The sequence below is a fragment of the Tasmannia lanceolata genome, unplaced genomic scaffold (genome assembly GCF_043159265.1).
Source record: "Tasmannia lanceolata isolate RefF3 unplaced genomic scaffold, GAP_Taslan_0.1 ptg000003l, whole genome shotgun sequence".
NCBI classification, from domain to species: domain Eukaryota; kingdom Viridiplantae; phylum Streptophyta; class Magnoliopsida; order Canellales; family Winteraceae; genus Tasmannia; species Tasmannia lanceolata.
This window is the reverse complement of record NW_027518680.1, coordinates 28,909,373-28,931,599: the sequence shown is the minus strand read 5'-3', so window position 1 is coordinate 28,931,599 and position 22,227 is coordinate 28,909,373. Positions and strand designations below refer to the sequence as shown.

Sequence of the window (22,227 nt, the reverse complement as noted above, 5' to 3'; positions counted from 1 at the left end):
ACTATCACCCCGCCATAATAAAGACCGGACGTCTTTGAATTCACCATCCGGAAGAAAATAAAAAGATCCGAACCGAAACGTAGGAGGCGACGCACTAAACGTGCGTTTCAGTTCGCATCGATGTTCCAGAACCGAAAGATTGTTCGAAAAAAGTGGTAGATAGCCGAAAAAAGTGACAGGGGTGCAACACGAGGACTTCCCAGGAGGTCACCCATCCTAGTACTACTCTCGCCCAAGCACGCTTAACTTCGGAGTTCTGATGGGATCCAGTGCATTTGTGCTGGTATGATCGCACCCAGCATGCCTCTCCATTGTCAAAGTAATTAAGAGTTTCCACTCGCATTGTCGTACGAAGTCCGTTTAAATGAAAGTGCGAAAAAATCCTGCTAGATGACACCGGATGGACGATCCGAGCATGTCGGGAAGCCGGATGACCGCCAGGGCTGTCATCGCGCGATGGATCTTCCCGAGTACCCCCGAATCAATATAAGAATCGCGACGATCTGACGGGCGGATCAAAAGTTATCGTCGGAACGATATTTGTGCACCAAGGGTAGCTCACGGCCAGTAAACACCTTCCGACCGGATTCATGACTCGCATCCACTAGTACACTCATCCGCTATAGCCTGTACGTCACTGAATCTAAACAAACCCCCGCTATAATTTGACCGCAAATGAAATGTCAGAACGAATTCCGTTTATCGAATCAAACGACACTATCACCCCGCCATAATAAAGACCGGACGTGTTTGAATTCACCATCCGGAAGAAAATAAAAAGATCCGAACCGAAACGTAGGAGGCGACGCACTAAACGTGCGTTTCAGTTCGCATCGATGTTCCAGAACCGAAAGATTGTTCGAAAAAAGTGGTAGATAGCCGAAAAAAGTGACAGGGGTGCAACACGAGGACTTCCCAGGAGGTCACCCATCCTAGTACTACTCTCGCCCAAGCACGCTTAACTTCGGAGTTCTGATGGGATCCAGTGCATTTGTGCTGGTATGATCGCACCCAGCATGCCTCTCCATTGTCAAAGTAATAAAGAGTTTCCACTCGCATTGTCGTACGAAGTCCGTTTAAATGAAAGTGCGAAAAAATCCTGCTAGATGACACCGGATGGACGATCCGAGCATGTCGGGAAGCCGGATGACCGCCAGGGCTGTCATCGCGCGATGGATCTTCCCGAGTACCCCCGAATCAATATAAGAATCGTCACGATCTGACGGGCGGATCAAAAGTTATCGTCGGAACGATATTTGTGCACCAAGGGTAGCTCACGGCCAGTAAACACCTTCCGACCGGATTCATGACTCGCATCCACTAGTACACTCATCCGCTATAGCCTGTACGTCACTGAATCTAAACAAACCCCCGCTATAATTTGACCGCAAATGAAATGTCAGAACGAATTCCGTTTATCGAATCAAACGACACTATCACCCCGCCATAATAAAGACCGGACGTCTTTGAATTCACCATCCGGAAGAAAATAAAAAGATCCGAACCGAAACGTAGGAGGCGACGCACTAAACGTGCGTTTCAGTTCGCATCGATGTTCCAGAACCGAAAGATTGTTCGAAAAAAGTGGTAGATAGCCGAAAAAAGTGACAGGGGTGCAACACGAGGACTTCCCAGGAGGTCACCCATCCTAGTACTACTCTCGCCCAAGCACGCTTAACTTCGGAGTTCTGATGGGATCCAGTGCATTTGTGCTGGTATGATCGCACCCAGCATGCCTCTCCATTGTCAAAGTAATTAAGAGTTTCCACTCGCATTGTCGTACGAAGTCCGTTTAAATGAAAGTGCGAAAAAATCCTGCTAGATGACACCGGATGGACGATCCGAGCATGTCGGGAAGCCGGATGACCGCCAGGGCTGTCATCGCGCGATGGATCTTCCCGAGTACCCCCGAATCAATATAAGAATCGCCACGATCTGACGGGCGGATCAAAAGTTATCGTCGGAACGATATTTGTGCACCAAGGGTAGCTCACGGCCAGTAAACACCTTCCGACCGGATTCATGACTCGCATCCACTAGTACACTCATCCGCTATAGCCTGTACGTCACTGAATCTAAACAAACCCCCGCTATAATTTGACCGCAAATGAAATGTCAGAACGAATTCCGTTTATCGAATCAAACGACACTATCACCCCGCCATAATAAAGACCGGACGTGTTTGAATTCACCATCCGGAAGAAAATAAAAAGATCCGAACCGAAACGTAGGAGGCGACGCACTAAACGTGCGTTTCAGTTCGCATCGATGTTCCAGAACCGAAAGATTGTTCGAAAAAAGTGGTAGATAGCCGAAAAAAGTGACAGGGGTGCAACACGAGGACTTCCCAGGAGGTCACCCATCCTAGTACTACTCTCGCCCAAGCACGCTTAACTTCGGAGTTCTGATGGGATCCAGTGCATTTGTGCTGGTATGATCGCACCCAGCATGCCTCTCCATTGTCAAAGTAATAAAGAGTTTCCACTCGCATTGTCGTACGAAGTCCGTTTAAATGAAAGTGCGAAAAAATCCTGCTAGATGACACCGGATGGACGATCCGAGCATGTCGGGAAGCCGGATGACCGCCAGGGCTGTCATCGCGCGATGGATCTTCCCGAGTACCCCCGAATCAATATAAGAATCGTCACGATCTGACGGGCGGATCAAAAGTTATCGTCGGAACGATATTTGTGCACCAAGGGTAGCTCACGGCCAGTAAACACCTTACGACCGGATTCATGACTCGCATCCACTAGTACACTCATCCGCTATAGCCTGTACGTCACTGAATCTAAACAAACCCCCGCTATAATTTGACCGCAAATGAAATGTCAGAACGAATTCCGTTTATCGAATCAAACGACACTATCACCCCGCCATAATAAAGACCGGACGTCTTTGAATTCACCATCCGGAAGAAAATAAAAAGATCCGAACCGAAACGTAGGAGGCGACGCACTAAACGTGCGTTTCAGTTCGCATCGATGTTCCAGAACCGAAAGATTGTTCGAAAAAAGTGGTAGATAGCCGAAAAAAGTGACAGGGGTGCAACACGAGGACTTCCCAGGAGGTCACCCATCCTAGTACTACTCTCGCCCAAGCACGCTTAACTTCGGAGTTCTGATGGGATCCAGTGCATTTGTGCTGGTATGATCGCACCCAGCATGCCTCTCCATTGTCAAAGTAATTAAGAGTTTCCACTCGCATTGTCGTACGAAGTCCGTTTAAATGAAAGTGCGAAAAAATCCTGCTAGATGACACCGGATGGACGATCCGAGCATGTCGGGAAGCCGGATGACCGCCAGGGCTGTCATCGCGCGATGGATCTTCCCGAGTACCCCCGAATCAATATAAGAATCGCCACGATCTGACGGGCGGATCAAAAGTTATCGTCGGAACGATATTTGTGCACCAAGGGTAGCTCACGGCCAGTAAACACCTTCCGACCGGATTCATGACTCGCATCCACTAGTACACTCATCCGCTATAGCCTGTACGTCACTGAATCTAAACAAACCCCCGCTATAATTTGACCGCAAATGAAATGTCAGAACGAATTCCGTTTATCGAATCAAACGACACTATCACCCCGCCATAATAAAGACCGGACGTCTTTGAATTCACCATCCGGAAGAAAATAAAAAGATCCGAACCGAAACGTAGGAGGCGACGCACTAAACGTGCGTTTCAGTTCGCATCGATGTTCCAGAACCGAAAGATTGTTCGAAAAAAGTGGTAGATAGCCGAAAAAAGTGACAGGGGTGCAACACGAGGACTTCCCAGGAGGTCACCCATCCTAGTACTACTCTCGCCCAAGCACGCTTAACTTCGGAGTTCTGATGGGATCCAGTGCATTTGTGCTGGTATGATCGCACCCAGCATGCCTCTCCATTGTCAAAGTAATTAAGAGTTTCCACTCGCATTGTCGTACGAAGTCCGTTTAAATGAAAGTGCGAAAAAATCCTGCTAGATGACACCGGATGGACGATCCGAGCATGTCGGGAAGCCGGATGACCGCCAGGGCTGTCATCGCGCGATGAATCTTCCCGAGTACCCCCGAATCAATATAAGAATCGCGACGATCTGACGGGCGGATCAAAAGTTATCGTCGGAACGATATTTGTGCACCAAGGGTAGCTCACGGCCAGTAAACACCTTCCGACCGGATTCATGACTCGCATCCACTAGTACACTCATCCGCTATAGCCTGTACGTCACTGAATCTAAACAAACCCCCGCTATAATTTGACCGCAAATGAAATGTCAGAACGAATTCCGTTTATCGAATCAAACGACACTATCACCCCGCCATAATAAAGACCGGACGTCTTTGAATTCACCATCCGGAAGAAAATAAAAAGATCCGAACCGAAACGTAGGAGGCGACGCACTAAACGTGCGTTTCAGTTCGCATCGATGTTCCAGAACCGAAAGATTGTTCGAAAAAAGTGGTAGATAGCCGAAAAAAGTGACAGGGGTGCAACACGAGGACTTCCCAGGAGGTCACCCATCCTAGTACTACTCTCGCCCAAGCACGCTTAACTTCGGAGTTCTGATGGGATCCAGTGCATTTGTGCTGGTATGATCGCACCCAGCATGCCTCTCCATTGTCAAAGTAATTAAGAGTTTCCACTCGCATTGTCGTACGAAGTCCGTTTAAATGAAAGTGCGAAAAAATCCTGCTAGATGACACCGGATGGCCGATCCGAGCATGTCGGGAAGCCGGATGACCGCCAGGGCTGTCATCGCGCGATGAATCTTCCCGAGTACCCCCGAATCAATATAAGAATCGCCACGATCTGACGGGCGGATCAAAAGTTATCGTCGGAACGATATTTGTGCACCAAGGGTAGCTCACGGCCAGTAAACACCTTCCGACCGGATTCATGACTCGCATCCACTAGTACACTCATCCGCTATAGCCTGTACGTCACTGAATCTAAACAAACCCCCGCTATAATTTGACCGCAAATGAAATGTCAGAACGAATTCCGTTTATCGAATCAAACGACACTATCACCCCGCCATAATAAAGACCGGACGTGTTTGAATTCACCATCCGGAAGAAAATAAAAAGATCCGAACCGAAACGTAGGAGGCGACGCACTAAACGTGCGTTTCAGTTCGCATCGATGTTCCAGAACCGAAAGATTGTTCGAAAAAAGTGGTAGATAGCCGAAAAAAGTGACAGGGGTGCAACACGAGGACTTCCCAGGAGGTCACCCATCCTAGTACTACTCTCGCCCAAGCACGCTTAACTTCGGAGTTCTGATGGGATCCAGTGCATTTGTGCTGGTATGATCGCACCCAGCATGCCTCTCCATTGTCAAAGTAATTAAGAGTTTCCACTCGCATTGTCGTACGAAGTCCGTTTAAATGAAAGTGCGAAAAAATCCTGCTAGATGACACCGGATGGACGATCCGAGCATGTCGGGAAGCCGGATGACCGCCAGGGCTGTCATCGCGCGATGAATCTTCCCGAGTACCCCCGAATCAATATAAGAATCGCGACGATCTGACGGGCGGATCAAAAGTTATCGTCGGAACGATATTTGTGCACCAAGGGTAGCTCACGGCCAGTAAACACCTTCCGACCGGATTCATGACTCGCATCCACTAGTACACTCATCCGCTATAGCCTGTACGTCACTGAATCTAAACAAACCCCCGCTATAATTTGACCGCAAATGAAATGTCAGAACGAATTCCGTTTATCGAATCAAACGACACTATCACCCCGCCATAATAAAGACCGGACGTCTTTGAATTCACCATCCGGAAGAAAATAAAAAGATCCGAACCGAAACGTAGGAGGCGACGCACTAAACGTGCGTTTCAGTTCGCATCGATGTTCCAGAACCGAAAGATTGTTCGAAAAAAGTGGTAGATAGCCGAAAAAAGTGACAGGGGTGCAACACGAGGACTTCCCAGGAGGTCACCCATCCTAGTACTACTCTCGCCCAAGCACGCTTAACTTCGGAGTTCTGATGGGATCCAGTGCATTTGTGCTGGTATGATCGCACCCAGCATGCCTCTCCATTGTCAAAGTAATTAAGAGTTTCCACTCGCATTGTCGTACGAAGTCCGTTTAAATGAAAGTGCGAAAAAATCCTGCTAGATGACACCGGATGGCCGATCCGAGCATGTCGGGAAGCCGGATGACCGCCAGGGCTGTCATCGCGCGATGAATCTTCCCGAGTACCCCCGAATCAATATAAGAATCGCCACGATCTGACGGGCGGATCAAAAGTTATCGTCGGAACGATATTTGTGCACCAAGGGTAGCTCACGGCCAGTAAACACCTTCCGACCGGATTCATGACTCGCATCCACTAGTACACTCATCCGCTATAGCCTGTACGTCACTGAATCTAAACAAACCCCCGCTATAATTTGACCGCAAATGAAATGTCAGAACGAATTCCGTTTATCGAATCAAACGACACTATCACCCCGCCATAATAAAGACCGGACGTGTTTGAATTCACCATCCGGAAGAAAATAAAAAGATCCGAACCGAAACGTAGGAGGCGACGCACTAAACGTGCGTTTCAGTTCGCATCGATGTTCCAGAACCGAAAGATTGTTCGAAAAAAGTGGTAGATAGCCGAAAAAAGTGACAGGGGTGCAACACGAGGACTTCCCAGGAGGTCACCCATCCTAGTACTACTCTCGCCCAAGCACGCTTAACTTCGGAGTTCTGATGGGATCCAGTGCATTTGTGCTGGTATGATCGCACCCAGCATGCCTCTCCATTGTCAAAGTAATTAAGAGTTTCCACTCGCATTGTCGTACGAAGTCCGTTTAAATGAAAGTGCGAAAAAATCCTGCTAGATGACACCGGATGGCCGATCCGAGCATGTCGGGAAGCCGGATGACCGCCAGGGCTGTCATCGCGCGATGAATCTTCCCGAGTACCCCCGAATCAATATAAGAATCGCCACGATCTGACGGGCGGATCAAAAGTTATCGTCGGAACGATATTTGTGCACCAAGGGTAGCTCACGGCCAGTAAACACCTTCCGACCGGATTCATGACTCGCATCCACTAGTACACTCATCCGCTATAGCCTGTACGTCACTGAATCTAAACAAACCCCCGCTATAATTTGACCGCAAATGAAATGTCAGAACGAATTCCGTTTATCGAATCAAACGACACTATCACCCCGCCATAATAAAGACCGGACGTCTTTGAATTCACCATCCGGAAGAAAATAAAAAGATCCGAACCGAAACGTAGGAGGCGACGCACTAAACGTGCGTTTCAGTTCGCATCGATGTTCCAGAACCGAAAGATTGTTCGAAAAAAGTGGTAGATAGCCGAAAAAAGTGACAGGGGTGCAACACGAGGACTTCCCAGGAGGTCACCCATCCTAGTACTACTCTCGCCCAAGCACGCTTAACTTCGGAGTTCTGATGGGATCCAGTGCATTTGTGCTGGTATGATCGCACCCAGCATGCCTCTCCATTGTCAAAGTAATTAAGAGTTTCCACTCGCATTGTCGTACGAAGTCCGTTTAAATGAAAGTGCGAAAAAATCCTGCTAGATGACACCGGATGGACGATCCGAGCATGTCGGGAAGCCGGATGACCGCCAGGGCTGTCATCGCGCGATGGATCTTCCCGAGTACCCCCGAATCAATATAAGAATCGCGACGATCTGACGGGCGGATCAAAAGTTATCGTCGGAACGATATTTGTGCACCAAGGGTAGCTCACGGCCAGTAAACACCTTCCGACCGGATTCATGACTCGCATCCACTAGTACACTCATCCGCTATAGCCTGTACGTCACTGAATCTAAACAAACCCCCGCTATAATTTGACCGCAAATGAAATGTCAGAACGAATTCCGTTTATCGAATCAAACGACACTATCACCCCGCCATAATAAAGACCGGACGTGTTTGAATTCACCATCCGGAAGAAAATAAAAAGATCCGAACCGAAACGTAGGAGGCGACGCACTAAACGTGCGTTTCAGTTCGCATCGATGTTCCAGAACCGAAAGATTGTTCGAAAAAAGTGGTAGATAGCCGAAAAAAGTGACAGGGGTGCAACACGAGGACTTCCCAGGAGGTCACCCATCCTAGTACTACTCTCGCCCAAGCACGCTTAACTTCGGAGTTCTGATGGGATCCAGTGCATTTGTGCTGGTATGATCGCACCCAGCATGCCTCTCCATTGTCAAAGTAATAAAGAGTTTCCACTCGCATTGTCGTACGAAGTCCGTTTAAATGAAAGTGCGAAAAAATCCTGCTAGATGACACCGGATGGACGATCCGAGCATGTCGGGAAGCCGGATGACCGCCAGGGCTGTCATCGCGCGATGGATCTTCCCGAGTACCCCCGAATCAATATAAGAATCGTCACGATCTGACGGGCGGATCAAAAGTTATCGTCGGAACGATATTTGTGCACCAAGGGTAGCTCACGGCCAGTAAACACCTTCCGACCGGATTCATGACTCGCATCCACTAGTACACTCATCCGCTATAGCCTGTACGTCACTGAATCTAAACAAACCCCCGCTATAATTTGACCGCAAATGAAATGTCAGAACGAATTCCGTTTATCGAATCAAACGACACTATCACCCCGCCATAATAAAGACCGGACGTCTTTGAATTCACCATCCGGAAGAAAATAAAAAGATCCGAACCGAAACGTAGGAGGCGACGCACTAAACGTGCGTTTCAGTTCGCATCGATGTTCCAGAACCGAAAGATTGTTCGAAAAAAGTGGTAGATAGCCGAAAAAAGTGACAGGGGTGCAACACGAGGACTTCCCAGGAGGTCACCCATCCTAGTACTACTCTCGCCCAAGCACGCTTAACTTCGGAGTTCTGATGGGATCCAGTGCATTTGTGCTGGTATGATCGCACCCAGCATGCCTCTCCATTGTCAAAGTAATTAAGAGTTTCCACTCGCATTGTCGTACGAAGTCCGTTTAAATGAAAGTGCGAAAAAATCCTGCTAGATGACACCGGATGGACGATCCGAGCATGTCGGGAAGCCGGATGACCGCCAGGGCTGTCATCGCGCGATGGATCTTCCCGAGTACCCCCGAATCAATATAAGAATCGCGACGATCTGACGGGCGGATCAAAAGTTATCGTCGGAACGATATTTGTGCACCAAGGGTAGCTCACGGCCAGTAAACACCTTCCGACCGGATTCATGACTCGCATCCACTAGTACACTCATCCGCTATAGCCTGTACGTCACTGAATCTAAACAAACCCCCGCTATAATTTGACCGCAAATGAAATGTCAGAACGAATTCCGTTTATCGAATCAAACGACACTATCACCCCGCCATAATAAAGACCGGACGTGTTTGAATTCACCATCCGGAAGAAAATAAAAAGATCCGAACCGAAACGTAGGAGGCGACGCACTAAACGTGCGTTTCAGTTCGCATCGATGTTCCAGAACCGAAAGATTGTTCGAAAAAAGTGGTAGATAGCCGAAAAAAGTGACAGGGGTGCAACACGAGGACTTCCCAGGAGGTCACCCATCCTAGTACTACTCTCGCCCAAGCACGCTTAACTTCGGAGTTCTGATGGGATCCAGTGCATTTGTGCTGGTATGATCGCACCCAGCATGCCTCTCCATTGTCAAAGTAATAAAGAGTTTCCACTCGCATTGTCGTACGAAGTCCGTTTAAATGAAAGTGCGAAAAAATCCTGCTAGATGACACCGGATGGACGATCCGAGCATGTCGGGAAGCCGGATGACCGCCAGGGCTGTCATCGCGCGATGGATCTTCCCGAGTACCCCCGAATCAATATAAGAATCGTCACGATCTGACGGGCGGATCAAAAGTTATCGTCGGAACGATATTTGTGCACCAAGGGTAGCTCACGGCCAGTAAACACCTTCCGACCGGATTCATGACTCGCATCCACTAGTACACTCATCCGCTATAGCCTGTACGTCACTGAATCTAAACAAACCCCCGCTATAATTTGACCGCAAATGAAATGTCAGAACGAATTCCGTTTATCGAATCAAACGACACTATCACCCCGCCATAATAAAGACCGGACGTCTTTGAATTCACCATCCGGAAGAAAATAAAAAGATCCGAACCGAAACGTAGGAGGCGACGCACTAAACGTGCGTTTCAGTTCGCATCGATGTTCCAGAACCGAAAGATTGTTCGAAAAAAGTGGTAGATAGCCGAAAAAAGTGACAGGGGTGCAACACGAGGACTTCCCAGGAGGTCACCCATCCTAGTACTACTCTCGCCCAAGCACGCTTAACTTCGGAGTTCTGATGGGATCCAGTGCATTTGTGCTGGTATGATCGCACCCAGCATGCCTCTCCATTGTCAAAGTAATTAAGAGTTTCCACTCGCATTGTCGTACGAAGTCCGTTTAAATGAAAGTGCGAAAAAATCCTGCTAGATGACACCGGATGGACGATCCGAGCATGTCGGGAAGCCGGATGACCGCCAGGGCTGTCATCGCGCGATGGATCTTCCCGAGTACCCCCGAATCAATATAAGAATCGCCACGATCTGACGGGCGGATCAAAAGTTATCGTCGGAACGATATTTGTGCACCAAGGGTAGCTCACGGCCAGTAAACACCTTCCGACCGGATTCATGACTCGCATCCACTAGTACACTCATCCGCTATAGCCTGTACGTCACTGAATCTAAACAAACCCCCGCTATAATTTGACCGCAAATGAAATGTCAGAACGAATTCCGTTTATCGAATCAAACGACACTATCACCCCGCCATAATAAAGACCGGACGTGTTTGAATTCACCATCCGGAAGAAAATAAAAAGATCCGAACCGAAACGTAGGAGGCGACGCACTAAACGTGCGTTTCAGTTCGCATCGATGTTCCAGAACCGAAAGATTGTTCGAAAAAAGTGGTAGATAGCCGAAAAAAGTGACAGGGGTGCAACACGAGGACTTCCCAGGAGGTCACCCATCCTAGTACTACTCTCGCCCAAGCACGCTTAACTTCGGAGTTCTGATGGGATCCAGTGCATTTGTGCTGGTATGATCGCACCCAGCATGCCTCTCCATTGTCAAAGTAATAAAGAGTTTCCACTCGCATTGTCGTACGAAGTCCGTTTAAATGAAAGTGCGAAAAAATCCTGCTAGATGACACCGGATGGACGATCCGAGCATGTCGGGAAGCCGGATGACCGCCAGGGCTGTCATCGCGCGATGGATCTTCCCGAGTACCCCCGAATCAATATAAGAATCGTCACGATCTGACGGGCGGATCAAAAGTTATCGTCGGAACGATATTTGTGCACCAAGGGTAGCTCACGGCCAGTAAACACCTTACGACCGGATTCATGACTCGCATCCACTAGTACACTCATCCGCTATAGCCTGTACGTCACTGAATCTAAACAAACCCCCGCTATAATTTGACCGCAAATGAAATGTCAGAACGAATTCCGTTTATCGAATCAAACGACACTATCACCCCGCCATAATAAAGACCGGACGTCTTTGAATTCACCATCCGGAAGAAAATAAAAAGATCCGAACCGAAACGTAGGAGGCGACGCACTAAACGTGCGTTTCAGTTCGCATCGATGTTCCAGAACCGAAAGATTGTTCGAAAAAAGTGGTAGATAGCCGAAAAAAGTGACAGGGGTGCAACACGAGGACTTCCCAGGAGGTCACCCATCCTAGTACTACTCTCGCCCAAGCACGCTTAACTTCGGAGTTCTGATGGGATCCAGTGCATTTGTGCTGGTATGATCGCACCCAGCATGCCTCTCCATTGTCAAAGTAATTAAGAGTTTCCACTCGCATTGTCGTACGAAGTCCGTTTAAATGAAAGTGCGAAAAAATCCTGCTAGATGACACCGGATGGACGATCCGAGCATGTCGGGAAGCCGGATGACCGCCAGGGCTGTCATCGCGCGATGGATCTTCCCGAGTACCCCCGAATCAATATAAGAATCGCCACGATCTGACGGGCGGATCAAAAGTTATCGTCGGAACGATATTTGTGCACCAAGGGTAGCTCACGGCCAGTAAACACCTTCCGACCGGATTCATGACTCGCATCCACTAGTACACTCATCCGCTATAGCCTGTACGTCACTGAATCTAAACAAACCCCCGCTATAATTTGACCGCAAATGAAATGTCAGAACGAATTCCGTTTATCGAATCAAACGACACTATCACCCCGCCATAATAAAGACCGGACGTCTTTGAATTCACCATCCGGAAGAAAATAAAAAGATCCGAACCGAAACGTAGGAGGCGACGCACTAAACGTGCGTTTCAGTTCGCATCGATGTTCCAGAACCGAAAGATTGTTCGAAAAAAGTGGTAGATAGCCGAAAAAAGTGACAGGGGTGCAACACGAGGACTTCCCAGGAGGTCACCCATCCTAGTACTACTCTCGCCCAAGCACGCTTAACTTCGGAGTTCTGATGGGATCCAGTGCATTTGTGCTGGTATGATCGCACCCAGCATGCCTCTCCATTGTCAAAGTAATAAAGAGTTTCCACTCGCATTGTCGTACGAAGTCCGTTTAAATGAAAGTGCGAAAAAATCCTGCTAGATGACACCGGATGGACGATCCGAGCATGTCGGGAAGCCGGATGACCGCCAGGGCTGTCATCGCGCGATGGATCTTCCCGAGTACCCCCGAATCAATATAAGAATCGTCACGATCTGACGGGCGGATCAAAAGTTATCGTCGGAACGATATTTGTGCACCAAGGGTAGCTCACGGCCAGTAAACACCTTACGACCGGATTCATGACTCGCATCCACTAGTACACTCATCCGCTATAGCCTGTACGTCACTGAATCTAAACAAACCCCCGCTATAATTTGACCGCAAATGAAATGTCAGAACGAATTCCGTTTATCGAATCAAACGACACTATCACCCCGCCATAATAAAGACCGGACGTCTTTGAATTCACCATCCGGAAGAAAATAAAAAGATCCGAACCGAAACGTAGGAGGCGACGCACTAAACGTGCGTTTCAGTTCGCATCGATGTTCCAGAACCGAAAGATTGTTCGAAAAAAGTGGTAGATAGCCGAAAAAAGTGACAGGGGTGCAACACGAGGACTTCCCAGGAGGTCACCCATCCTAGTACTACTCTCGCCCAAGCACGCTTAACTTCGGAGTTCTGATGGGATCCAGTGCATTTGTGCTGGTATGATCGCACCCAGCATGCCTCTCCATTGTCAAAGTAATTAAGAGTTTCCACTCGCATTGTCGTACGAAGTCCGTTTAAATGAAAGTGCGAAAAAATCCTGCTAGATGACACCGGATGGACGATCCGAGCATGTCGGGAAGCCGGATGACCGCCAAGGCTGTCATCGCGCGATGGATCTTCCCGAGTACCCCCGAATCAATATAAGAATCGCCACGATCTGACGGGCGGATCAAAAGTTATCGTCGGAACGATATTTGTGCACCAAGGGTAGCTCACGGCCAGTAAACACCTTCCGACCGGATTCATGACTCGCATCCACTAGTACACTCATCCGCTATAGCCTGTACGTCACTGAATCTAAACAAACCCCCGCTATAATTTGACCGCAAATGAAATGTCAGAACGAATTCCGTTTATCGAATCAAACGACACTATCACCCCGCCATAATAAAGACCGGACGTCTTTGAATTCACCATCCGGAAGAAAATAAAAAGATCCGAACCGAAACGTAGGAGGCGACGCACTAAACGTGCGTTTCAGTTCGCATCGATGTTCCAGAACCGAAAGATTGTTCGAAAAAAGTGGTAGATAGCCGAAAAAAGTGACAGGGGTGCAACACGAGGACTTCCCAGGAGGTCACCCATCCTAGTACTACTCTCGCCCAAGCACGCTTAACTTCGGAGTTCTGATGGGATCCAGTGCATTTGTGCTGGTATGATCGCACCCAGCATGCCTCTCCATTGTCAAAGTAATAAAGAGTTTCCACTCGCATTGTCGTACGAAGTCCGTTTAAATGAAAGTGCGAAAAAATCCTGCTAGATGACACCGGATGGCCGATCCGAGCATGTCGGGAAGCCGGATGACCGCCAGGGCTGTCATCGCGCGATGAATCTTCCCGAGTACCCCCGAATCAATATAAGAATCGCCACGATCTGACGGGCGGATCAAAAGTTATCGTCGGAACGATATTTGTGCACCAAGGGTAGCTCACGGCCAGTAAACACCTTCCGACCGGATTCATGACTCGCATCCACTAGTACACTCATCCGCTATAGCCTGTACGTCACTGAATCTAAACAAACCCTCGCTATAATTTGACCGCAAATGAAATGTCAGAACGAATTCCGTTTATCGAATCAAACGACACTATCACCCCGCCATAATAAAGACCGGACGTCTTTGAATTCACCATCCGGAAGAAAATAAAAAGATCCGAACCGAAACGTAGGAGGCGACGCACTAAACGTGCGTTTCAGTTCGCATCGATGTTCCAGAACCGAAAGATTGTTCGAAAAAAGTGGTAGATAGCCGAAAAAAGTGACAGGGGTGCAACACGAGGACTTCCCAGGAGGTCACCCATCCTAGTACTACTCTCGCCCAAGCACGCTTAACTTCGGAGTTCTGATGGGATCCAGTGCATTTGTGCTGGTATGATCGCACCCAGCATGCCTCTCCATTGTCAAAGTAATTAAGAGTTTCCACTCGCATTGTCGTACGAAGTCCGTTTAAATGAAAGTGCGAAAAAATCCTGCTAGATGACACCGGATGGACGATCCGAGCATGTCGGGAAGCCGGATGACCGCCAGGGCTGTCATCGCGCGATGGATCTTCCCGAGTACCCCCGAATCAATATAAGAATCGCGACGATCTGACGGGCGGATCAAAAGTTATCGTCGGAACGATATTTGTGCACCAAGGGTAGCTCACGGCCAGTAAACACCTTCCGACCGGATTCATGACTCGCATCCACTAGTACACTCATCCGCTATAGCCTGTACGTCACTGAATCTAAACAAACCCCCGCTATAATTTGACCGCAAATGAAATGTCAGAACGAATTCTGTTTATCGAATCAAACGACACTATCACCCCGCCATAATAAAGACCGGACGTGTTTGAATTCACCATCCGGAAGAAAATAAAAAGATCCGAACCGAAACGTAGGAGGCGACGCACTAAACGTGCGTTTCAGTTCGCATCGATGTTCCAGAACCGAAAGATTGTTCGAAAAAAGTGGTAGATAGCCGAAAAAAGTGACAGGGGTGCAACACGAGGACTTCCCAGGAGGTCACCCATCCTAGTACTACTCTCGCCCAAGCACGCTTAACTTCGGAGTTCTGATGGGATCCAGTGCATTTGTGCTGGTATGATCGCACCCAGCATGCCTCTCCATTGTCAAAGTAATAAAGAGTTTCCACTCGCATTGTCGTACGAAGTCCGTTTAAATGAAAGTGCGAAAAAATCCTGCTAGATGACACCGGATGGACGATCCGAGCATGTCGGGAAGCCGGATGACCGCCAGGGCTGTCATCGCGCGATGGATCTTCCCGAGTACCCCCGAATCAATATAAGAATCGTCACGATCTGACGGGCGGATCAAAAGTTATCGTCGGAACGATATTTGTGCACCAAGGGTAGCTCACGGCCAGTAAACACCTTACGACCGGATTCATGACTCGCATCCACTAGTACACTCATCCGCTATAGCCTGTACGTCACTGAATCTAAACAAACCCCCGCTATAATTTGACCGCAAATGAAATGTCAGAACGAATTCCGTTTATCGAATCAAACGACACTATCACCCCGCCATAATAAAGACCGGACGTCTTTGAATTCACCATCCGGAAGAAAATAAAAAGATCCGAACCGAAACGTAGGAGGCGACGCACTAAACGTGCGTTTCAGTTCGCATCGATGTTCCAGAACCGAAAGATTGTTCGAAAAAAGTGGTAGATAGCCGAAAAAAGTGACAGGGGTGCAACACGAGGACTTCCCAGGAGGTCACCCATCCTAGTACTACTCTCGCCCAAGCACGCTTAACTTCGGAGTTCTGATGGGATCCAGTGCATTTGTGCTGGTATGATCGCACCCAGCATGCCTCTCCATTGTCAAAGTAATTAAGAGTTTCCACTCGCATTGTCGTACGAAGTCCGTTTAAATGAAAGTGCGAAAAAATCCTGCTAGATGACACCGGATGGACGATCCGAGCATGTCGGGAAGCCGGATGACCGCCAAGGCTGTCATCGCGCGATGGATCTTCCCGAGTACCCCCGAATCAATATAAGAATCGCCACGATCTGACGGGCGGATCAAAAGTTATCGTCGGAACGATATTTGTGCACCAAGGGTAGCTCACGGCCAGTAAACACCTTCCGACCGGATTCATGACTCGCATCCACTAGTACACTCATCCGCTATAGCCTGTACGTCACTGAATCTAAACAAACCCCCGCTATAATTTGACCGCAAATGAAATGTCAGAACGAATTCCGTTTATCGAATCAAACGACACTATCACCCCGCCATAATAAAGACCGGACGTCTTTGAATTCACCATCCGGAAGAAAATAAAAAGATCCGAACCGAAACGTAGGAGGCGACGCACTAAACGTGCGTTTCAGTTCGCATCGATGTTCCAGAACCGAAAGATTGTTCGAAAAAAGTGGTAGATAGCCGAAAAAAGTGACAGGGGTGCAACACGAGGACTTCCCAGGAGGTCACCCATCCTAGTACTACTCTCGCCCAAGCACGCTTAACTTCGGAGTTCTGATGGGATCCAGTGCATTTGTGCTGGTATGATCGCACCCAGCATGCCTCTCCATTGTCAAAGTAATAAAGAGTTTCCACTCGCATTGTCGTACGAAGTCCGTTTAAATGAAAGTGCGAAAAAATCCTGCTAGATGACACCGGATGGCCGATCCGAGCATGTCGGGAAGCCGGATGACCGCCAGGGCTGTCATCGCGCGATGAATCTTCCCGAGTACCCCCGAATCAATATAAGAATCGCCACGATCTGACGGGCGGATCAAAAGTTATCGTCGGAACGATATTTGTGCACCAAGGGTAGCTCACGGCCAGTAAACACCTTCCGACCGGATTCATGACTCGCATCCACTAGTACACTCATCCGCTATAGCCTGTACGTCACTGAATCTAAACAAACCCTCGCTATAATTTGACCGCAAATGAAATGTCAGAACGAATTCCGTTTATCGAATCAAACGACACTATCACCCCGCCATAATAAAGACCGGACGTCTTTGAATTCACCATCCGGAAGAAAATAAAAAGATCCGAACCGAAACGTAGGAGGCGACGCACTAAACGTGCGTTTCAGTTCGCATCGATGTTCCAGAACCGAAAGATTGTTCGAAAAAAGTGGTAGATAGCCGAAAAAAGTGACAGGGGTGCAACACGAGGACTTCCCAGGAGGTCACCCATCCTAGTACTACTCTCGCCCAAGCACGCTTAACTTCGGAGTTCTGATGGGATCCAGTGCATTTGTGCTGGTATGATCGCACCCAGCATGCCTCTCCATTGTCAAAGTAATTAAGAGTTTCCACTCGCATTGTCGTACGAAGTCCGTTTAAATGAAAGTGCGAAAAAATCCTGCTAGATGACACCGGATGGACGATCCGAGCATGTCGGGAAGCCGGATGACCGCCAGGGCTGTCATCGCGCGATGGATCTTCCCGAGTACCCCCGAATCAATATAAGAATCGCGACGATCTGACGGGCGGATCAAAAGTTATCGTCGGAACGATATTTGTGCACCAAGGGTAGCTCACGGCCAGTAAACACCTTCCGACCGGATTCATGACTCGCATCCACTAGTACACTCATCCGCTATAGCCTGTACGTCACTGAATCTAAACAAACCCCCGCTATAATTTGACCGCAAATGAAATGTCAGAACGAATTCCGTTTATCGAATCAAACGACACTATCACCCCGCCATAATAAAGACCGGACGTGTTTGAATTCACCATCCGGAAGAAAATAAAAAGATCCGAACCGAAACGTAGGAGGCGACGCACTAAACGTGCGTTTCAGTTCGCATCGATGTTCCAGAACCGAAAGATTGTTCGAAAAAAGTGGTAGATAGCCGAAAAAAGTGACAGGGGTGCAACACGAGGACTTCCCAGGAGGTCACCCATCCTAGTACTACTCTCGCCCAAGCACGCTTAACTTCGGAGTTCTGATGGGATCCAGTGCATTTGTGCTGGTATGATCGCACCCAGCATGCCTCTCCATTGTCAAAGTAATTAAGAGTTTCCACTCGCATTGTCGTACGAAGTCCGTTTAAATGAAAGTGCGAAAAAATCCTGCTAGATGACACCGGATGGACGATCCGAGCATGTCGGGAAGCCGGATGACCGCTAGGGCGGTCATCGCGCGATGAATCTTCCCGAGTACCCCCGAATCAATATAAGAATCGCCACGATCTGACGGGCGGATCAAAAGTTATCGTCGGAACGATATTTGTGCACCAAGGGTAGCTCACGGCCAGTAAACACCTTCCGACCGGATTCATGACTCGCATCCACTAGTACACTCATCCGCTATAGCCTGTACGTCACTGAATCTAAACAAACCCCCGCTATAATTTGACCGCAAATGAAATGTCAGAACGAATTCCGTTTATCGAATCAAACGACACTATCACCCCGCCATAATAAAGACCGGACGTCTTTGAATTCACCATCCGGAAGAAAATAAAAAGATCCGAACCGAAACGTAGGAGGCGACGCACTAAACGTGCGTTTCAGTTCGCATCGATGTTCCAGAACCGAAAGATTGTTCGAAAAAAGTGGTAGATAGCCGAAAAAAGTGACAGGGGTGCAACACGAGGACTTCCCAGGAGGTCACCCATCCTAGTACTACTCTCGCCCAAGCACGCTTAACTTCGGAGTTCTGATGGGATCCAGTGCATTTGTGCTGGTATGATCGCACCCAGCATGCCTCTCCATTGTCAAAGTAATTAAGAGTTTCCACTCGCATTGTCGTACGAAGTCCGTTTAAATGAAAGTGCGAAAAAATCCTGCTAGATGACACCGGATGGACGATCCGAGCATGTCGGGAAGCCGGATGATCGCCAGAGCTGTCATCGCGCGATGGATCTTCCCGAGTACCCCCGAATCAATATAAGAATCGCCACGATCTGACGGGCGGATCAAAAGTTATCGTCGGAACGATATTTGTGCACCAAGGGTAGCTCACGGCCAGTAAACACCTTCCGACCGGATTCATGACTCGCATCCACTAGTACACTCATCCGCTATAGCCTGTACGTCACTGAATCTAAACAAACCCCCGCTATAATTTGACCGCAAATGAAATGTCAGAACGAATTCCGTTTATCGAATCAAACGACACTATCACCCCGCCATAATAAAGACCGGACGTCTTTGAATTCACCATCCGGAAGAAAATAAAAAGATCCGAACCGAAACGTAGGAGGCGACGCACTAAACGTGCGTTTCAGTTCGCATCGATGTTCCAGAACCGAAAGATTGTTCGAAAAAAGTGGTAGATAGCCGAAAAAAGTGACAGGGGTGCAACACGAGGACTTCCCAGGAGGTCACCCATCCTAGTACTACTCTCGCCCAAGCACGCTTAACTTCGGAGTTCTGATGGGATCCAGTGCATTTGTGCTGGTATGATCGCACCCAGCATGCCTCTCCATTGTCAAAGTAATTAAGAGTTTCCACTCGCATTGTCGTACGAAGTCCGTTTAAATGAAAGTGCGAAAAAATCCTGCTAGATGACACCGGATGGACGATCCGAGCATGTCGGGAAGCCGGATGACCGCCAGGGCTGTCATCGCGCGATGGATCTTCCCGAGTACCCCCGAATCAATATAAGAATCGCCACGATCTGACGGGCGGATCAAAAGTTATCGTCGGAACGATATTTGTGCACCAAGGGTAGCTCACGGCCAGTAAACACCTTCCGACCGGATTCATGACTCGCATCCACTAGTACACTCATCCGCTATAGCCTGTACGTCACTGAATCTAAACAAACCCCCGCTATAATTTGACCGCAAATGAAATGTCAGAACGAATTCCGTTTATCGAATCAAACGACACTATCACCCCGCCATAATAAAGACCGGACGTCTTTGAATTCACCATCCGGAAGAAAATAAAAAGATCCGAACCGAAACGTAGGAGGCGACGCACTAAACGTGCGTTTCAGTTCGCATCGATGTTCCAGAACCGAAAGATTGTTCGAAAAAAGTGGTAGATAGCCGAAAAAAGTGACAGGGGTGCAACACGAGGACTTCCCAGGAGGTCACCCATCCTAGTACTACTCTCGCCCAAGCACGCTTAACTTCGGAGTTCTGATGGGATCCAGTGCATTTGTGCTGGTATGATCGCACCCAGCATGCCTCTCCATTGTCAAAGTAATAAAGAGTTTCCACTCGCATTGTCGTACGAAGTCCGTTTAAATGAAAGTGCGAAAAAATCCTGCTAGATGACACCGGATGGCCGATCCGAGCATGTCGGGAAGCCGGATGACCGCCAAGGCTGTCATCGCGCGATGAATCTTCCCGAGTACCCCCGAATCAATATAAGAATCGCCACGATCTGACGGGCGGATCAAAAGTTATCGTCGGAACGATATTTGTGCACCAAGGGTAGCTCACGGCCAGTAAACACCTTCCGACCGGATTCATGACTCGCATCCACTAGTACACTCATCCGCTATAGCCTGTACGTCACTGAATCTAAACAAACCCTCGCTATAATTTGACCGCAAATGAAATGTCAGAACGAATTCCGTTTATCGAATCAAACGACACTATCACCCCGCCATAATAAAGACCGGACGTCTTTGAATTCACCATCCGGAAGAAAATAAAAAGATCCGAACCGAAACGTAGGAGGCGACGCACTAAACGTGCGTTTCAGTTCGCATCGATGTTCCAGAACCGAAAGATTGTTCGAAAAAAGTGGTAGATAGCCGAAAAAAGTGACAGGGGTGCAACACGAGGACTTCCCAGGAGGTCACCCATCCTAGTACTACTCTCGCCCAAGCACGCTTAACTTCGGAGTTCTGATGGGATCCAGTGCATTTGTGCTGGTATGATCGCACCCAGCATGCCTCTCCATTGTCAAAGTAATTAAGAGTTTCCACTCGCATTGTCGTACGAAGTCCGTTTAAATGAAAGTGCGAAAAAATCCTGCTAGATGACACCGGATGGACGATCCGAGCATGTCGGGAAGCCGGATGACCGCCAGGGCTGTCATCGCGCGATGGATCTTCCCGAGTACCCCCGAATCAATATAAGAATCGCGACGATCTGACGGGCGGATCAAAAGTTATCGTCGGAACGATATTTGTGCACCAAGGGTAGCTCACGGCCAGTAAACACCTTCCGACCGGATTCATGACTCGCATCCACTAGTACACTCATCCGCTATAGCCTGTACGTCACTGAATCTAAACAAACCCCCGCTATAATTTGACCGCAAATGAAATGTCAGAACGAATTCCGTTTATCGAATCAAACGACACTATCACCCCGCCATAATAAAGACCGGACGTGTTTGAATTCACCATCCGGAAGAAAATAAAAAGATCCGAACCGAAACGTAGGAGGCGACGCACTAAACGTGCGTTTCAGTTCGCATCGATGTTCCAGAACCGAAAGATTGTTCGAAAAAAGTGGTAGATAGCCGAAAAAAGTGACAGGGGTGCAACACGAGGACTTCCCAGGAGGTCACCCATCCTAGTACTACTCTCGCCCAAGCACGCTTAACTTCGGAGTTCTGATGGGATCCAGTGCATTTGTGCTGGTATGATCGCACCCAGCATGCCTCTCCATTGTCAAAGTAATTAAGAGTTTCCACTCGCATTGTCGTACGAAGTCCGTTTAAATGAAAGTGCGAAAAAATCCTGCTAGATGACACCGGATGGACGATCCGAGCATGTCGGGAAGCCGGATGACCGCCAGGGCTGTCATCGCGCGATGAATCTTCCCGAGTACCCCCGAATCAATATAAGAATCGCCACGATCTGACGGGCGGATCAAAAGTTATCGTCGGAACGATATTTGTGCACCAAGGGTAGCTCACGGCCAGTAAACACCTTCCGACCGGATTCATGACTCGCATCCACTAGTACACTCATCCGCTATAGCCTGTACGTCACTGAATCTAAACAAACCCCCGCTATAATTTGACCGCAAATGAAATGTCAGAACGAATTCCGTTTATCGAATCAAACGACACTATCACCCCGCCATAATAAAGACCGGACG

General features: G+C 48.5%; 31 non-coding genes across 31 annotated transcripts; all 31 read right to left on the bottom strand.

Moving 5' to 3' along the window:
• Positions 1-178: 178 nt before the first annotated feature.
• LOC143873704 (5S ribosomal RNA) lies at positions 179-297 on the bottom strand. The gene has a single exon (XR_013248407.1). It is a non-coding gene; the product is annotated as a 5S ribosomal RNA (ribosomal RNA).
• A 597-nt stretch (positions 298-894) lies between these two features.
• LOC143873693 (5S ribosomal RNA) lies at positions 895-1,013 on the bottom strand. The gene has a single exon (XR_013248395.1). It is a non-coding gene; the product is annotated as a 5S ribosomal RNA (ribosomal RNA).
• A 597-nt stretch (positions 1,014-1,610) lies between these two features.
• Positions 1,611-1,729, bottom strand: LOC143873681 (5S ribosomal RNA). The gene has a single exon (XR_013248384.1). It is a non-coding gene; the product is annotated as a 5S ribosomal RNA (ribosomal RNA).
• A 597-nt stretch (positions 1,730-2,326) lies between these two features.
• On the bottom strand, positions 2,327-2,445 carry LOC143873669 (5S ribosomal RNA). The gene has a single exon (XR_013248372.1). It is a non-coding gene; the product is annotated as a 5S ribosomal RNA (ribosomal RNA).
• A 597-nt stretch (positions 2,446-3,042) lies between these two features.
• Positions 3,043-3,161, bottom strand: LOC143873658 (5S ribosomal RNA). Its single transcript, XR_013248361.1, has one exon. It is a non-coding gene; the product is annotated as a 5S ribosomal RNA (ribosomal RNA).
• A 597-nt stretch (positions 3,162-3,758) lies between these two features.
• On the bottom strand, positions 3,759-3,877 carry LOC143873647 (5S ribosomal RNA). Its single transcript, XR_013248350.1, has one exon. It is a non-coding gene; the product is annotated as a 5S ribosomal RNA (ribosomal RNA).
• Positions 3,878-4,474: 597 nt separating this feature from the next.
• On the bottom strand, positions 4,475-4,593 carry LOC143873636 (5S ribosomal RNA). Its single transcript, XR_013248338.1, has one exon. It is a non-coding gene; the product is annotated as a 5S ribosomal RNA (ribosomal RNA).
• Positions 4,594-5,190: 597 nt separating this feature from the next.
• On the bottom strand, positions 5,191-5,309 carry LOC143873624 (5S ribosomal RNA). Its single transcript, XR_013248327.1, has one exon. It is a non-coding gene; the product is annotated as a 5S ribosomal RNA (ribosomal RNA).
• Positions 5,310-5,906: 597 nt separating this feature from the next.
• LOC143873611 (5S ribosomal RNA) lies at positions 5,907-6,025 on the bottom strand. The gene has a single exon (XR_013248314.1). It is a non-coding gene; the product is annotated as a 5S ribosomal RNA (ribosomal RNA).
• Positions 6,026-6,622: 597 nt separating this feature from the next.
• On the bottom strand, positions 6,623-6,741 carry LOC143873599 (5S ribosomal RNA). The gene has a single exon (XR_013248303.1). It is a non-coding gene; the product is annotated as a 5S ribosomal RNA (ribosomal RNA).
• A 597-nt stretch (positions 6,742-7,338) lies between these two features.
• On the bottom strand, positions 7,339-7,457 carry LOC143873588 (5S ribosomal RNA). Its single transcript, XR_013248292.1, has one exon. It is a non-coding gene; the product is annotated as a 5S ribosomal RNA (ribosomal RNA).
• Positions 7,458-8,054: 597 nt separating this feature from the next.
• LOC143873576 (5S ribosomal RNA) lies at positions 8,055-8,173 on the bottom strand. Its single transcript, XR_013248280.1, has one exon. It is a non-coding gene; the product is annotated as a 5S ribosomal RNA (ribosomal RNA).
• Positions 8,174-8,770: 597 nt separating this feature from the next.
• LOC143873564 (5S ribosomal RNA) lies at positions 8,771-8,889 on the bottom strand. Its single transcript, XR_013248269.1, has one exon. It is a non-coding gene; the product is annotated as a 5S ribosomal RNA (ribosomal RNA).
• Positions 8,890-9,486: 597 nt separating this feature from the next.
• Positions 9,487-9,605, bottom strand: LOC143873553 (5S ribosomal RNA). The gene has a single exon (XR_013248258.1). It is a non-coding gene; the product is annotated as a 5S ribosomal RNA (ribosomal RNA).
• A 597-nt stretch (positions 9,606-10,202) lies between these two features.
• LOC143873541 (5S ribosomal RNA) lies at positions 10,203-10,321 on the bottom strand. The gene has a single exon (XR_013248247.1). It is a non-coding gene; the product is annotated as a 5S ribosomal RNA (ribosomal RNA).
• A 597-nt stretch (positions 10,322-10,918) lies between these two features.
• Positions 10,919-11,037, bottom strand: LOC143873529 (5S ribosomal RNA). The gene has a single exon (XR_013248236.1). It is a non-coding gene; the product is annotated as a 5S ribosomal RNA (ribosomal RNA).
• Positions 11,038-11,634: 597 nt separating this feature from the next.
• On the bottom strand, positions 11,635-11,753 carry LOC143873518 (5S ribosomal RNA). The gene has a single exon (XR_013248225.1). It is a non-coding gene; the product is annotated as a 5S ribosomal RNA (ribosomal RNA).
• A 597-nt stretch (positions 11,754-12,350) lies between these two features.
• LOC143873506 (5S ribosomal RNA) lies at positions 12,351-12,469 on the bottom strand. The gene has a single exon (XR_013248214.1). It is a non-coding gene; the product is annotated as a 5S ribosomal RNA (ribosomal RNA).
• A 597-nt stretch (positions 12,470-13,066) lies between these two features.
• Positions 13,067-13,185, bottom strand: LOC143873494 (5S ribosomal RNA). Its single transcript, XR_013248202.1, has one exon. It is a non-coding gene; the product is annotated as a 5S ribosomal RNA (ribosomal RNA).
• A 597-nt stretch (positions 13,186-13,782) lies between these two features.
• LOC143873483 (5S ribosomal RNA) lies at positions 13,783-13,901 on the bottom strand. Its single transcript, XR_013248191.1, has one exon. It is a non-coding gene; the product is annotated as a 5S ribosomal RNA (ribosomal RNA).
• A 597-nt stretch (positions 13,902-14,498) lies between these two features.
• Positions 14,499-14,617, bottom strand: LOC143873472 (5S ribosomal RNA). Its single transcript, XR_013248180.1, has one exon. It is a non-coding gene; the product is annotated as a 5S ribosomal RNA (ribosomal RNA).
• A 597-nt stretch (positions 14,618-15,214) lies between these two features.
• On the bottom strand, positions 15,215-15,333 carry LOC143873461 (5S ribosomal RNA). The gene has a single exon (XR_013248169.1). It is a non-coding gene; the product is annotated as a 5S ribosomal RNA (ribosomal RNA).
• Positions 15,334-15,930: 597 nt separating this feature from the next.
• On the bottom strand, positions 15,931-16,049 carry LOC143873449 (5S ribosomal RNA). Its single transcript, XR_013248158.1, has one exon. It is a non-coding gene; the product is annotated as a 5S ribosomal RNA (ribosomal RNA).
• A 597-nt stretch (positions 16,050-16,646) lies between these two features.
• On the bottom strand, positions 16,647-16,765 carry LOC143873437 (5S ribosomal RNA). Its single transcript, XR_013248146.1, has one exon. It is a non-coding gene; the product is annotated as a 5S ribosomal RNA (ribosomal RNA).
• A 597-nt stretch (positions 16,766-17,362) lies between these two features.
• Positions 17,363-17,481, bottom strand: LOC143873425 (5S ribosomal RNA). Its single transcript, XR_013248134.1, has one exon. It is a non-coding gene; the product is annotated as a 5S ribosomal RNA (ribosomal RNA).
• Positions 17,482-18,078: 597 nt separating this feature from the next.
• LOC143873414 (5S ribosomal RNA) lies at positions 18,079-18,197 on the bottom strand. Its single transcript, XR_013248123.1, has one exon. It is a non-coding gene; the product is annotated as a 5S ribosomal RNA (ribosomal RNA).
• Positions 18,198-18,794: 597 nt separating this feature from the next.
• On the bottom strand, positions 18,795-18,913 carry LOC143873402 (5S ribosomal RNA). The gene has a single exon (XR_013248112.1). It is a non-coding gene; the product is annotated as a 5S ribosomal RNA (ribosomal RNA).
• A 597-nt stretch (positions 18,914-19,510) lies between these two features.
• LOC143873390 (5S ribosomal RNA) lies at positions 19,511-19,629 on the bottom strand. Its single transcript, XR_013248101.1, has one exon. It is a non-coding gene; the product is annotated as a 5S ribosomal RNA (ribosomal RNA).
• A 597-nt stretch (positions 19,630-20,226) lies between these two features.
• Positions 20,227-20,345, bottom strand: LOC143873378 (5S ribosomal RNA). The gene has a single exon (XR_013248089.1). It is a non-coding gene; the product is annotated as a 5S ribosomal RNA (ribosomal RNA).
• A 597-nt stretch (positions 20,346-20,942) lies between these two features.
• On the bottom strand, positions 20,943-21,061 carry LOC143873366 (5S ribosomal RNA). Its single transcript, XR_013248078.1, has one exon. It is a non-coding gene; the product is annotated as a 5S ribosomal RNA (ribosomal RNA).
• A 597-nt stretch (positions 21,062-21,658) lies between these two features.
• LOC143873355 (5S ribosomal RNA) lies at positions 21,659-21,777 on the bottom strand. Its single transcript, XR_013248067.1, has one exon. It is a non-coding gene; the product is annotated as a 5S ribosomal RNA (ribosomal RNA).
• Between the last annotated feature and the right edge of the window lie 450 nt (positions 21,778-22,227).